Source organism: Ochotona princeps, chromosome 21 (genome assembly GCF_030435755.1).
Source record: "Ochotona princeps isolate mOchPri1 chromosome 21, mOchPri1.hap1, whole genome shotgun sequence".
NCBI lineage: Eukaryota > Metazoa > Chordata > Mammalia > Lagomorpha > Ochotonidae > Ochotona > Ochotona princeps.
This window is the reverse complement of record NC_080852.1, coordinates 40464371-40480336: the sequence shown is the minus strand read 5'-3', so window position 1 is coordinate 40480336 and position 15966 is coordinate 40464371.

The following is a 15966-nucleotide window of genomic DNA, read 5'->3' as shown; positions in this document are numbered from 1 at the left end:
TTGGAGGATCCACTGTGTGCACCTGCGGACTGGCCGTACTGCCTGAGAACTGAGGTCTTTCTGGGATACTGTATGTGCATGCAGAAGTACAGACTGTATTCAGTAGGTGGAAGCCATTTTCCTGATTTTTTCATTAAGGTTTAAAGGGTGCATTTGTTTTTCTTTTTACAGTGCATCCGGAGAGCTTCTTCAAAATTGACAGCTCTTGAGTGGAGCTCTGTGTCTTACTTGTCCCGCTGTGCAACAAATGCCACCCTTGGTGATCTGTTGATGTTGGCAGGCATGTTTTCAGGGTGATGCATCCAGTACCTGCCAGGGAATTTCTCATGCTTCTGGCTGTGTGTTGCTAGGAGAGACTGGAGATGCTGTTACTCTGGGCTTAGTTTGTTGCTTGGAAATGAGCTCTGTTTAAACAAAGAAGCGTGTCAGGAATCAAGTCCCCTTTCTTGCTGATTGATCTGCATAGTACCCCCAAGGAACTGGGACAGGTTGAGGTGGCCCCAGAAGGCAGCTTCCAGCTGCCCTGCACCTGCCTTCCCTGCCCTTCGAAGCGTGTGAGTTTAGCAGCTGCTTGGAGTGTGTGTGTGGAGTGTGCTGTAGAAGGAGGGGGAGGAAGTGGCTCACTACAGCCCAGTCCTGAGGGGCTTGGAGTGAAGGCTCTGAAATGGGGGGTGGCCAAAGCAGCCTGCACGGTCAGCCCTGGGCGGGGGGTGGGGGCATGGTGCCAGGTGAGCGTCCTTTCTGGGCAGTGAGTGAGCTCTTGGTTGCCTAGAGCTTTTCTGGGGCCAACCTCTACCGAGAGGAGCGCTGGCTCTGTGCTGCTCGGGCCATGGTGGTGAAGCTGGCCTGGTCTGTCCACCTGTTCCCAGGCTGCATCCTTGGCTTTGGCCTCGCATCCTTTGCCCCTCGGTAGGGTCAGCACTTTATTTGAGGATCCACAAAGATGCAGCTGCTTTTTCGTTTGAATTCATTTTGATGCCAACATCTGTGGCCTATGGTCAGGCCTGCCCTGCCAGAGGCTTGGTCTTAGGGGTTCTGAGGCCTGCAAGTTATCAGGGTTGCCTTTCCTTTGCAGGCGTATTCAGGGCACACTGCTTAGCTGCTGGATAATCAGATCCCCCCCTCGAGACTGAGCGGCACTGAGCACAACTGTTCAGGGGAGCAGGTGACACCTTTACGGCGGCAACAGAAGTTGAAGCTGATAGATTAGAAGGTGTGCACTAGAAGGGACAGGGTGCTTTTTTGAAAGAAATGAAAGGATTTATTTGTTTTTATTGAAAAAATCAAGTTTACAGAGGAGAGAGACAAGAGAAAGATCTTCCATCCATTGGTTCACTCCCCCACATGACCACAACAGCCAGAGCTGAGCTGATTTAAAGCCAGGAGCCTTTTCTGGGTCTCTTATATGGCGCAGGGTCCCAAGGCTTTGGGCTGTCCATCACTGCTTTCCCAGGCCATAAGCTGGGAACTGGAATGCTGGCACTTGGTGGTAGAGGATTAGCCAGTAGAGCTGTCGTGTCAGCCCCTAAAAGGGAAATTTTAAAAAATGGTTTGTCTTTACTTACAAGTCAGAGTTACACAGAGAGAGAAACAGAGAGAGAGAGGGAGAGAGAGAGAGAGAGAGAGAGAGAGACAGTGAGAGAGATATCTTGTATTTGCCAGTTTACTCCCCAAATGACCGTAAAGGCTAGAGTTTGAGCTAAGCCAGATGGCAGTAAAGGGGTGAGTGAAGCTGAGCCGGGAGCTTCTTCCTGCCTCCCATGCGGATGGAAGGGTGCAAGGCCTTGGTCCAGCCCGCTCTGCTTTCCTAGACTGTTCCGAGAACCTGGATGGGAAGTACAGCAGCCAGCACTAGAACTGACATTTATATGGGATGCTGGCACCGCAGGCAGAGGATTAGCCTGGCATGCCACTGCGCCAGCTCAGAGAGCCATTTTTAGAGCTCTCACTATTGGAAGCAAGGTTCGGAGTGCTGCGCTCCCGTGGCCCTAGAGGCTTCCTGATGAAGGAGGCTTGGGGCTGACTTTGGTCCTGCGTCTTAAATGCTCCACTCGTTGAAGATCGCCACCCTGGGCACGCCCGTCTCCAGCACAAGACCCTTTTATGGACACATACAAACCACGTGCAAACCTGACACAGAGCAGTGGTGCCCTGAGATCTCCTGTGTTCCTGGTGTTGGAGGGCACTCCAGGATTGAGGGACACAGGTACCTGCCCCTGGCACCTTTGGGCATTCCCTGCACTCAGGCTTCCTGTGGCCAGTGGAGGCTGCAGGTCGCGATGGGTGTGAAGCGTGTCGGTGGTGACTTTAACATTCCCTTCCATCTTTGGGAATGGAAAGTTTCATAGTGTTTGGTAACTGGGAGGACTGTTTGGTCCTCTGTAACCTCCCCGTGCCTTGAAGACAGCCTGTCTGCGCTCTCTGAGAGCCCTTCCCCTGGAGCTTGTTTGGTAATTGGGAGGACCGGTCCTCCGTAACCTCCCATGTGCGTTGAAGACAGCCTGTCTCTTTGAGAGCCCTTTTGAAGGACCTGTGCCGGTAATAACATCGTTTCTTAAATTCAGCTGTTTTATGACTGTATCTGGAAAATTTGGTCTTCAAAGATGCTTTGGACAAGTCTCTCATCTTTGTGTTAGGATTTCAGTCACTAAAAGTCAGCTGCCATGAATGGTTAATGTGTTCACATGTTTCTGTCCTCAGCAAGAGCCGAACAGGAAATATACTAAAATAGGTCTGTGCAGTGGAGGGTCTGAACCTCCGTGCTCAGTTGTAGTTATACTTAGACAACCTAGCTGAGTTCAGTGACTGCAAACTCGTCTTGTCATGAGGCAGCTTCTGAAAATAACTGATCTTTTCATTTCAAGGACAAAATTAAAATTATTTTTCAACTGAATGTTCATATAGGACTGAATTGTTAAAGCCTAGCAGCTTTTTGTACTATACCAACAGGAAAACCTGGATTAGTATTCATCTATTCAACTTTTACTAAAAAAAAAAAAAAAAAAAAGTCTATTAATTTGAAAAGCAGGTTTTAAACAGAGAGAGAAGGAAAGAGAGAGAGAGAGATTTTTTATCGTCTGGTTTGTTCTGCAGAGGGACACAATGGCCAGAGCTTGGCTGGTCTGAAACCAGTAGCCAGGAACTTGCTTTGGGAGTTCCACATGGGTACAGGGGCCCAAGCACTTGGGTCGTCTTCTGGTACTTTCTCAAGCACATTAGCAGGGATCTGGATTGTTAGAGAAACATCTGGAACTTGAGCCAGGCCCACCTGGGAAGGCAGGGGTGCAGGTGATGGCTTCCCTGCTGTGTTACAATGCTTCCCCCAACTACTCAACCTTCAAAAGGCAACACTTGCAGCCATCTTGGGCTACTCTATAATGTTTGAGATGTATCCATTCCTGTGTTCTGCAGAAGCAGTCTGAAAGTGTCTGGAGTTTCGTTCATTCATTTTCCCGTTATTTGTTGAACTGAGGAAGTAGTACATGGGTCAGTTCTGGAGATAATTATGAAGTCGGTCCTAATTGTGATGTGGGTGATTAGGGCTTAGATGGTGAAACCAGGGAGCAGCTACATCTGGAGAGCTCGATAAGGAGGAGGAGGGAGAGAAGACTTGTAGCATTTTGGCTCTGAAACGCCGAGGGAATATCCAGGAGTTTCTGTCCCACGTTTGATGCACTGTCTGCTGCCCAGGAGTGAGGTCCGGCTTAGCGAGATCAGTGGGGTGGGGCTCTCAGTGTGCGCAGAGCACTGGGCGTCTGGCCCGGTGTGGGTAGTGAGGACAAGGGTGCAACGACCATGCAGCGCTGACAGTGGCAGAGAGGACAGGAAGGCGGGCAGCCAGGAGGGGGTGTGGGTTCCTTCACCCCACATCTGCTGGGGTCTCCCCACTGCTCTCACTAGTCCTCGCGTGCCAGGGGCTCAGGGGAGGAGGGCAGAGCGGTACAGACTCAGCAGCAGCCGTGGGAACCCTGCCGAGAACTCACTTCTCTTCACTGAGCTTTGTTAGAGACATTCTGGAACATCCCCTCAGTGGTAGGCTAGTATGACAAACGCCCTTGAGCCCATGATCGTGGCCGTTTCTGCTTCCTTCTGAGTCTCTTACTTTTTTTTAACATCAGTTTCTAGTACAAGGCCTCATTGGAAATAGTAAATATTTGTCAGTTTGTGGGTTCTAGGTAGGGAAGCAAGGTCTAAACAGAAGGCACAGTGCCACCCTCAGGCAGCGGCAGAGAGTTGTAAGAGTGAGGTTGGAACAAGCCAGGGCATGAGCTCCTGCAGCGCTGGACAGTTGGGGCACTTGTGTGTCTTCCTTGGTGCGGTGAGGCCCAGTGGGACCAGCACAGCCTGTGCTGCACCTGCATGTTAATCCTCCCGCTTCCTGCCGTGACGGTCCGGGCTCACCTGCACTGCATCACTGTTGACATGAAAAGAAAAAAAAAAACTGGGCCCAGTGTGGTAGCCTAGTGGTTAAAGTCTTCGGCTTGTCTGTGCTAGGATCCCATATGGGTGCCAGTTCTAATCCCGGCAGCCCCACTTCCCATCCAGCTCCCTGCTTGTGGCCTGGGAAAGCAGTCAGGGATGGCCCAAAGCCTTGGGGTCCTGCACCTGTGTGGGAGACCTAGAAGAGGCTCCTGGCTCTTGGCTTTGGTTTGGCACAGCTCCGGTTGTTGCGGCTGCTTGGGGAATGAATCAACAGATGGAAGACCTTCTCTGTCTCTTCTCCTCTCTGTATATCTGACTTTACAATTAAAATAAGTAAATCTTAAAAAGAAATGAAAAGAATCTTTTTATAGAGCTGTATGACACTCGCAGGAGAGGATTATAAAGTTCAGCGTGGGGTGTGGCACAAGGCAAGGACTTGGGGTGGCTGTCCACGGTCACTGTCCTTCCTCAGTCATTGTCATCACCATCATCACCTCCATCAGCTTGCATTGTTATCTAACGGTTATCATCATAGCAGCACATCCCTCTGCCGTCTCTGTCATCACCTTCAGCATCATCTTCATTATTATATCCTAGTCACCACTGTTATCATATCCTCTTCATCACCGACACCATCGTCTTCACTGTCGTCTTTCTGGTTATCACCCTAGGGTTCACCACCATCATCTTCCTCTTCTTCCCGACCTCCGGGAACAGCATCAGCATCCTCCTTCTCACCACCGTCTGTCAGCTGTTCTCTGAGAAGAGGTCTCCGGTTTGCCTTGCCGGACTTCCTGTCCCCTTGTGCTTCCACCCCCTCACCACACCCCCTCACGCACACCCCTCTCCCGCCTGACTCCCACCCCCTCACGCACACCTCTCTCCTGTCTGACTCCCACTCCCTCACGCACACCTCTCTCCTGTCTGACTCCCACTCCCTCACGCACACCTCTCTCCTGTCTGACTCCCACCCCCTCACGCACACCTCTCTCCTGCCTGACTCCCACCCCTTCACGCACACCTCTCTCCTGTCTGACTCCCACCCCCTCACGCACACCCCCTCACGCACACCTCTCTCCTGCCCGACTCCTCACCTTCCCATTGGCACACTTCCTTTTCTGCAATGCTGTTGGAACAGGCGCGACCCTAGGGTGCTTCCAGACACTACTGAGATGGATGTGCCCTCCTGTCCTGGTCCCGGAGATTCTCAGGGCAGGTTCCCGCCCCCGGCCTGTGGATTGGCCCTTGGTCCTGAGCTCATCTTCCAGCTGTGCTGCTCCTTGTTCCGGGGTCCTGGGCCTTTGTGTAACAGACATCTTTCCACTGGGAGTCATCTTGCTGCCATGGAAATCTACTCCTCCTCTTTGACCGTTTGGATTGCTTCCTTCCTGAAACCCCTCCTGGCGTGCCCACACCTGACCAACCCACCGCCTAGCTGCCTTGGGCACCCTTTGCCACTCCCCGTATCCTTACCCTTTACATGAGAAGCATGTGCACTCGGAGTCCTGTGTCACTCAGCTATCACTGAGGGTGAGTTTTGAAAATGTGGAGGTGTTTGCAGTGGAACTTTGTACGGAGTGAACCCTCACACGTATGTCCAGCACAACAGCAGTGTTCACAGTGATGGTTCCGCGTGTGTGCCATCGTGGCTTGATGTGGCACCGGACACCCGGTCAGACAGATCTCCGTGTGATGTTGCTGATTCATGGCAAGAGCATTCAAACAAGCGTGTTTGGGGTTCCCTTCCATCCTGTGTGTGGGGAGGGCCTCGCCGAGGCATGGGAAGCCTGAGGGGAGGACTGGACTTCCCCCAAAAAGAGGGAACTTGGCTGCTGGCTGGTTGCTTATAGGTGAACGTGGCAACTTCTGTTCTAAAGGCCTTCCTTAGTCCCTGGCCAACCTGCGTGTCCCACCTGCAAGTGTGGCTCTGGTGGCCATCAGAGGCGCATCAAACAGCTCCTGAAAGCCTGCGTCTCCCCTGCCCGCGATGGAGAGGTGTGCGTATGTGTACAGGAGTTTGGGACACTTCACAGGGTTGGTGGGAAACATAGAATGAAAAAGAGAAGTTCATGTTGCTGCAAGTGTCTTTTGAAGTTCACACATGTGTTCTTCATAGTGTGCATTTCCAAGAGCTTTGCAAGACACACACTGTCCCCTGTCGCTGCAGACCCTAGCACATTAATGTTCGTTGAGTACCCGAGTGCCTACAAGGAATGCCACCCAAATGCTCTCTTCTCTCCGTAGTGCAGGATGAGGCACACATGGGGACTGATTTTATCAGCATCGCCAAGTGTTGGCCAAGCTCTCACAGGTGTTAGAGCCCATTGCCAGCATTCCTTCTGGGTTCCTTTGCTCTTCACATCTCAGCAACCCTTCACGTCACCTTGCAAACTCAGCACCTCTGAGCTAGATGCCCTTCCTGTTAAAGAACTTAGGAACATATAGATAGTCCTATAATTACAGTGAAATTAGACTCATTTTTGTCTCAAGTATGTCTCCATTGTTACTGAGAACCTGCCTAATGAGGTCGTTTCTTGCTGTTGAAATTGAAGTGAACGTGTGTGGAGATGGGAAAGACACTGGCGCCAGGTGAAGTCACTGAGCTAAAGCCAGGCTTCACTGAGACGCATACATGTTCTGAATGGAAACTCAAGACTGACTCGCATATGGGAGCTCAGCTGTGGTTATTGGGTCCAAATGCATGGATTTTTAATTTGTTCTAAAAAGTATTTTAAAATACATTTGAGCGGCATTGAGGCAGGGAGAGGTAGGAATGACAGGGGGCGGTTAAAGAGGGAGAGAGAGAGGCGGGTAAGGAGGGGGGCGGCGGTAAGGAGGGAGAGCTCTCTGTGTGGATCCTCTCTGCAAATGGTCACAGTGGCCAGGGCTGGGCCAGGCTGAAGCCAGGACCCTGGCTCTCCATGCAGGTCTTCCTTATGGATGACATGGGGCCGAGTGCTTCCCAGGCCCATTGGCAGGGAGCTGGATTGGAAGCAGAGCAGCCAGGACTCAAGCAGGCACTCACACACAGAAGTGCTTGTGTTGCAAGTAATCAGCTAACCTGCTGTGCCCAGTACTGGTCCCAGTATATGGACTTTCTCTAACAATTCTGTGAAGCTGACCTGTAGCACGACTATGGTGCTAGAGTGGCAGCTAACCAGCCTGTGGGCCTGCTTGGCTTAGAATCTGTGTCTCGAGGGAGATAAGTGGCCTCATCAGTGAACTGTGGCCAGAGCGACCTATGTATCTCTGGGCTGGGAGATGGCACGGCCAGGGTGAGGGCCTGGAACAAGGTGCCTTCAGAGCAGAGACTCCGCTGAGCTGATCCTTGACAGGCGTGGACGGGAGCTGATCACCGATGCGGCTGCCCTTGCCTCTCATCACAATGGTGTGAGAGGCATGTCTCTGTTTTCTCCACAGCCTGGGTGCTGTACAAGGAAAACAACACCCCCCTTCCCACCCTGGGGGCTGACAAGTCCCAGGTGGAGGGGCCGTGTGCTGTGGCTGCCACAGAATGCCCGGGGCTGCGTCTCCTCTGCACAGGGTTTTGATCTGGGATTCTGGCAGTCAAGTGGTACGGTCGCCCAGTAAGTTCCCCTGGTTGTGTCTCAGCAACGTGGCCAAGTGCGAGGAAAGCCAGCATGTCCAGGAGTTCTACACCCAACAGGCCACGTGTGAGTGACATGTGTGCTCCAGGAGACCGCACTGGAGGCCTCTGGGGGTGAGGGTCTGTGGCATAGTCAGCGCCTGCTGTGGGCCAGGCTCGCTCGTCAGGCCATGCCCGGGCCAGAGCAGACTACTTGACACTTTTTTGTGAGTTGGCTCTGCAGGTTGTGTGTATGTGTGGTGTGTTTCAAACCAGCGCTTATTTCCTGGAATGAATGAGAAGTTTTGCTTCTTTTTCTACTTTCTTCAAGAATGTAAATTAATTTGGAAACACTCATGTTTTGTGGATTCATTAAAGCTCGCCTGTGAAGTCACCCTTTTAATGACAAATAAGAAAGTGAAGACTGTAGTGAAGACTGAATTTTCTTTAGAACTGCTTTAGATGTGTTATTTAAAAAAACTTCGGTAACTCTGATTTGACTCTGTTTTGTGCGGAGCTGTCTTAGAGCAGTGTGTTTGAGAAGGGTGCGTCTGTCGGTATGGATTTTCATTGTGGTGCACTGCGAGCGGGACCATGCTTGCTTGTTCTCTCCCTTTGGGACGTGGCCACGTCTCTGCTGTGGCTTGGTGTCTGGGGGACTTGACCGTTGGCTGAGTTGGTTTTTGGGATGCAGGCTTACTTCATGTTTTCAGGAATCACTTAAAAAGATTCATGTATTTGTTTGAAAGGCAGAGTTACTGAGAGGGAAGGTAGAAGACAGGCAGGTGGGAAGGAGGAAGGCAGGATGGTTGGGGCTGGAGCCAGGGCTGGAACCAGGAGCCAGGGGCTTCATCCTGGTCTCCCACATGTGTGGCAGGAGCCCAAGCACACGGGCCATCTTCTACCAGGAAGGTGACTTTCAAGTGTAGAGCTGGGACATGAAGCAATGCCCGTTTTGTGACACTGCAGATGGCACCTTACAGCACCCACCTGGGTTAACTTTTGGGGTGTAGGGTAGTGCTTATGTGTGTTCCATGAAAACTCTATTCTTTCACCCATGTCCCATTCTGTACATCCAGTCCTTTCTCAGAAAACAGAGGAGGAAACTTTGCCGGGTGTTTGCCTCATGTTGCCCTGACTGCTCGCCCTGTAATCTTACTGTTCCGTTTCCAGGGACCCTCCCTCGGTGGTTGTGTCTAATGTTTTCTCTAGATTCTCTGTTGATCCTTCTGGAATCCCTTTGACCTGTGGGAGGGACGGTGCACTGGATTCCTGTGGTTGGTAGCAAGCAGGAGATTATTGCAAGTGAGCAGTTGGAAAGAATGGAAGAGCCAAATGGAAGTTACTAGGTGTGAGATCTGTCCTTTGTAAGTAAAAGGAGAAGTTCCAGTTTCTCTGCCTCATTGCTCACGCCCGTGTTGAATACCGTGATGTCTCCCTGTGCTAGGTGCTGCGCTCTGTGGCAGGGGCTCATCTGCCCCCTCAGGAACAGGAGCTGTCCTGTGCTAGGTGCTGCGCTCTGTGGCAGGGGCTCATCTGCCCCCTCAGGAACAGGAGCTGTCAGAACCTTTCTCTGGTAGCACTGGCAGAGTCGTCAGTTGTACACGTGAACTCATCTACTGCGGGAAGCTGCGACTGCGTTGTTCTCAGAATGAAGCTAAGAACATTCCATCTATTATCTGAGGGCATGTGAGCTCTGAAACAGAGAGATTTGATTTAAAAATTGCTAGGTTAAGATTACAGATGGTCTTGTGAGCCGTTTCAGAGCCGCTCTGGGGGAATGAGCACACACCTCTTCCACTCCTGTAGCTTCAAGACATCTTCTAATCCTGCCATTGCTGGTTTATATCCTTTCTGAGAATCCCATAAACTTAGACATTTGTATCCATAACAGTATTCTCGTTTTGACACATAATGTTAGCGGTATGTTAATTTTTGATGTTTTCATCCTTTTTGTCATTTAATTATTTCTCCCCTAATTTAATTAAATGCGTGCTGTCACAAGACTAATGATATCATATCTGAGTGATTTGATCTGTGAAATGACTTTAGGAATTGTTGTACTTGCTTCATTTTGCCTGGGGGAAAATCCTGATAGGAAAGGGTACATTCATATCTCAGCCGATATAAATTCTATGGACACTCAGATACAGAAAGATCAGCTTCATTAGTCGGTGCAGATTAGTTTGTGAAAGCGGATTTATTTTTTAATGAAGTATTGAGGGAATGGGAGTTACAGAAGCTAATTACTGAGTGTTTTTGGAATTTATCAGTGTTGTTAATTAAGCTAATTTGGATGCCAGCTACCCTGGCCCTTCCCAGGGAATGCTGGGATAGCCATATACTGTTCCACTCCTCCTGGGGTTGCAGGTGGTTTTCAGGAAAATGTGTCTGTTGTTCTGTTTGACTTAGAAATGACTACACTTGTGAGCACAGTCTCACACATGCACAGTGACCAGCTGTGAAGATATCAGACGCTAAGTCTGATCCTGATTGGGGCATTGAGTGCACCATCTGGGCTATTTTCTTGTGAAAACCTTTCATTCCTGTTTGTAGTGGCAATCATAATACCAAACCTGGCAGATTGTTCTGAGGATAAATTAAAGAACTGATGTGAAGTGCACAGTGCACAGTACAGTACCTGGAATGCAGGCTGAATTTTCTTTTCAAGGTTTCTTCATGTGAATCACAGAGGGTCACCTTCAAGCCACTGGGTCACTTCCCAGATGGCTGTGACAGCCAGTGAGGGCCACGCTGAAGCCAGGAGCCAGAGGCCCGAGCACATGGCCCTGTTCTGTTGCTTGCCCAGATGCAGTGGCAGAGCTGGGTGCAAGTGGAACACCCTGGACAGGAACCATGCCCATGTGGGGTGCCCTTGTCGCAGGTGGCAGCTGAACCAGCTGCGGTAATGCTGGCCTGTGTAGAGGTGAAACATCATGAGAGAAAAGCAGTATTATGAGTCTTTTTACTTTCAACAAGCTTTTAATATAAAACGTGAAAAATTACCTATAATTCCATTCTCGTAACAACAGTTGTTATTTTTTATATTAACCACTGTGCTTTTATTAATTCATTGTCTAAAAAGTTATGCAGTGCAAATTGCCTTTGGAAATATTTGTGTGCTGGGTTATTGTAAACTTGAAGCAAATGTCAGGAACTTAAGGAGTCTGCATTGCAGTGGTTTCTAATGTGTGCGTGACAGTGTGCTGCAAGCTGCTGTTTGCACTTTACTCCATGTGCATACACGGTCGGATACTCGCCAGGCGTGGCTTGTCAACAGTAAGATGACATTGGACGTAGTACCCCTTGGCGTATCTTTTGCCCATGAATTATTTCCTTAACCTTGGTTTTCCTGAGGAAGGTTTCTCCTTTGGGGGTTGGGACTGGTCTCACTGGATCTACAGCTGCTGTGTCTTGGTTCTGATGACAACTCAACAGTGGCAGAAGCAACAGTGGCTGCTGAGCGAGGGAGCTAGCTGTTTTCATGGGGGAAATCTATATGCTGTTCCACTCAACCTGCAGTTCTCACCAGGGATGAACTGTCAGCCTACTGGCTGTAGGGTGGAGTGAATTTGGCCTATAAGTCCAAGTTGGGTCAATTTGAGTCCTCTTTGGGGAATATGGATTTTAAAGTCTGTGGGTGTGAGTAGCTCCTGGTAGAAGGTACCCTGGGCACTAGCAGCAGTACTCAGTCCTCTGGGGGAGAGGTACAGAAGAAACGAAGTGGGTCGTGGTCAGGATTAGTGTGCTGCTCCACAGTGCTGGCGCCTTCATTTCCTGTCCTTTCTCTCTCCATCTGTCCTTCCTTCCTTAGACTTATTCATTTTTATTGGAAGATCAGATCTACAGAGAGAAGGAGAGACAGAAAGATCTTCCATCTGCTGGTTGACTCCCCAAGTGGCCACAACGGCCTGAACTGAGCCGATCTGGAGCCAGGATCCTGGAGCTTCTTCTGGGTCTCTTATTCCGGTGCAGGGTCCCAAGGACTTGGACCCTCCTTGACTGCTTTCCCAGGGAGCCCAAATGGGAAGTGGAGCATCCAGGATACGAACCGGAGCCCACATGGAATCCTACCAATTGCCAGCGAGGACTTTAGCAACTAGGCTACATCCTTCCATTTCTTTAACATGCTTACTCATGTTAATACTTTTCCCCCTGAAGTGGAAGAGTCACCCACTTGAACAGTATATCAGCAAGCAGCCAACGTGTTGAAGGATTTTGGCTGTTTCAGGTGGGCCTGAATGCTTACACATACAGAGGAGCTCATGCGTGTGCAAGCATGGATTTGACTTGGTTGACTTCTGAGCCTTGTCCCAGGGGTTTAACCCCAGGGTAGCTGTTATAGGATGGTTTTATATCTAATCAGAAAAAATCTGAGTATTAGTTCCTAATGTTATGTGGGCTATAAAGAATGTGTCTAATCAGGACTCATTCATATCCAATCCCTATGTCACATGAGCAGCCCCTTCTCAGGGCAGGAGCCAGTTTGGATCAGCGGTTATTAGTACCTCCTTGACAGAGGTCGTGAGAGTCAGGGAGTTGGCGTGGACTCAGCAGTGGTCGTCACCATTGTAGCGGGTCCACACTGGAAGATGTGCTTGGTCCCGTTTGGAGGAAGTGAAAGGGGATTTTCCCCGCCAGTAGTGAGCCTTGCAGGGTGGGGTGGTGTAGACCAGGTTGGCTCCATCATCCTGGAGCAGCCCAGCAGAGTGTGGGGGACGCTGGTGGCCACCTGTCTCAGTCCTGGATCCCAGGCAGATTCCCATAGCTGCAGTGGAAGCCGACAAGGAGCCTCTACAGAGTTCCCAGGGCTTTCATTCCTGCATCCTAATCAGCAAATTAGCTCTAAGTACAGACTCTCACGCAGCTGTTGAGCTTGCTTTATTTTTGGATTTTAAAGCAGATTAAGCTCCGGTTACGTTAGGCCTGCCTCTGTCCCGTCGTTTGGACGCACACCTCGTGCAGCCGCGTTCTCTGGCTTCCAGGCAGGGACCCATTCTCCCACCGCAGTGTCCTGGCCTTGGTTTTTTTTTTTTCCAGAAGCCTTCTAGTATTGCACTGATGAAAATTTAAGTAGCTTAAATCTTTGCTACAAATTACTGGGTCATTTAAAAATAAATTGGGCTCATTTTAACCTAATGCCTATTGCACAACTGCCTGGGGAGTTATTTTCAGCTCTGTTTGTTGCCGCCTGCAAGGACTGTGGTCCTTTGAAAGAGAAGTGAAGTGACAGGGCTGTATTTCATGAGAATGGCCCGGGAACTTCCGGAGCAGCTCGCGTTTAAGCTAAGTAAAAGGAGGGCTAATGGAGCCTGCACGTGATGGCCAGTAAATGCTCGGAAGGACTCGATGATTCCTGCTTGCCCACACTTGGATCCCACCCTGTAATGTGGCCAGCAGGACTTGCTTTGAGCTCTCGGGATTTCAGAAGAGGGCTGGCCTACCTCGCTTCTGAAATGAGCGGTGCGCTTCACCTCTGATGGAAGGGACGTTACACTTGCCGAACACATCTTCCTCTTCCCGGGTCTGTGCCCAAGAGCAGTGTTCTAAACATGAGAGCAGTCATTGCGCTCTCTCCCCAGCCTCCTGCCCACTGCTGGGCAGGTGGCTTGTGAGGGAGCACCTGCTAGCTTGAGCTCAGACACTGGGGGGCTCAAGGGAGGTGGGGGAGCTGCTGGGGCTGAGTGGCGGAGGGGAGAGTGGGATGAAGCCTTCATGTGTGGGTGGCCTTGGGCTGTGGGGTGGGCACTTTGGATGAGATGCTGGGGCACTGGGAATTCTGACCAGCCCTGTGATGATTCATTTGGGTCATGGTGCTTGGTGGAAGTGTCTGTTTGCTAGTGACAGCAGGGTGGCCTTGGCAGGACTTGCAGGGTCAGGCCTGCCTCAGTTGAGACAAGATGGGAATCCCTTTCGTTCCTTCCAGCTCTCTGAACAAATACCATTATGTTGTTTGCCACCTGGGCATTTGAACGGAGACTTCTCTCTCTGCCTGTTTAACTGTAACAGAAGGAGCTGTATTGTAAAAATAATGTTGACAGATGAGCTAGCTTTTTTTCCCCCTAGTCATCAAAGAGGGTAAGTAGCCAACATATGTTGGATATTCAAATTTAGATGAAAAACACTCATATGTGTTTAAGAGTGGCCACCTCACTCTTTGATTCAGTTCGGTGCCCCGTCTTAGCCGAGCAGTATAGTGACACCTGCAGTGATAATGATGGATGATGGGTGGATGTGGTACCAACATTGCGGTTGGTAGTCTTTGCTCCTGGTGGGAGATCTGTGAGGTGGGCAACAGTCTTGCTGCTATTCCATAGATAGTAGGTGATTCCGGAAGCAACACAGCCTGTGATGGGCAGGACTGGGGTGTGAGCTCACGCTGCTGTCCACTGCTGCCGCTGCCCTTGGCTGCAGTCAGCGCTGTCATTGAGACCACGGACACACAGAGCCCGGGGACAGTGCAGGGCAGTGCCTCACCTGGGGCTCGCCGACAGAGGGTAGCGATTTCCATTCATTGTCACAGCAATGAGATGGGGAGGACCCTTCCTACATGGTCAGCAAACAGGGCTGGGGAGAGAAACTGGGGGAGGTGGCTGTGTGACAGGGGTCTAACTGGGGTGTCAGATCTGAGAGAGCAGCCTGAGCTGAGCATTCTCCTTCAACAAGAGCCACAGGCAGAGGAAGAGTCCCACTGTCTGCCTTCATCCCACCCTGCTGAGCCGGGAGGAGGTCTTCCTCTCCAGGGAACATTCTAGCGTGGATTTTCTAGACAAGCTGCTGTTCCTTCTGTTCATCGCCCACCGGCTTTCTCAAACTCGGCACTGTTGGTGTTTTGGGCCAGAAGACAAGGGAGGACTCTCCTTGGCTCGGCCCCTGAGGACAGTCACATCGCCCCATTCTGAGGATCACAGCTGCCTCCAGTCCCTGCCGCGTGTCTCCGCGAGAGGGCCAGCTTAGCCACCCCTGCCTGGGCTGAATGGTCAGTAGCTCCATCCTTCCCTCAGCCAGTAGGGGGCACCGGCTCTCTGCTGGCTGGGCCAGACTTCTCAACTGGAAGTTGCATTCCTTGAAATTATATAAACATGTTTTTATGTGTTTGGCTTTTTCTCGGAAGAGTACTTAGCTTGAAAAACTTCCCTTTGGAGGTTTGCGGCTTTCACAGTGGGTGAGCTCATTTCCCTCAACACAGTTTTTTTTAAAAATTATTTATTATTTAACTTCATTAATTACATTGTATTATGTGACACAGTTACATAGATACTTGGGTTCTCCCCACCCCTCCCCAAACCCTCCCACCATGGTGGATTCCTCCACCTTGTTGCATAACCACAGCTCAAGTTCAGTTGAGATTCCCCCATTGCAAGCGTATACCAAACATAGAGTCCAGCATCTTATTGTCCAGTCAAGTTCAACAGCTTCTTAGGTATATCCTCTCTGGCCTGAAGACAGAGCCAGCAGAGTATCATCCCAGTCAATTGAAAGCTCCAACATACCATCAGCAAAAATTTACATCATTATGGAATTAATTGACATAGTAATGAGTAACCAATATGTTAAAAGTAAATGCGAGTTCCCAGCCACCTTCTGTGACCACCTCATTGACATTTCAATTTTAGTTTATACACAACATATAACATTCAAAACATAACATGTTATACATAAGATCATATCATCTTAAATTAAGGCAAACGACACAGTTTTTATCTTGAGAACAACAGGTGCATGCTTAAAACACGCATGTGAACACGTACCTACATGCACTGTGAGAGTGCTGCCGGCTGGGGTGCTGCTGCTGAGCACTGAGAGTGCTGCCAGCTGGGGTGCTGCTGCTGAGCACTGAGAGTGCTGCCAGCTGGGGTGCTGGTGCTGAGCACTGTGAAAGTGCTACCAGCTGGGGTGCTACTGCTGAGCACACAGATTCCTCAGGGTCAGCGCTAGTGGACCAGCACGTGTCCACG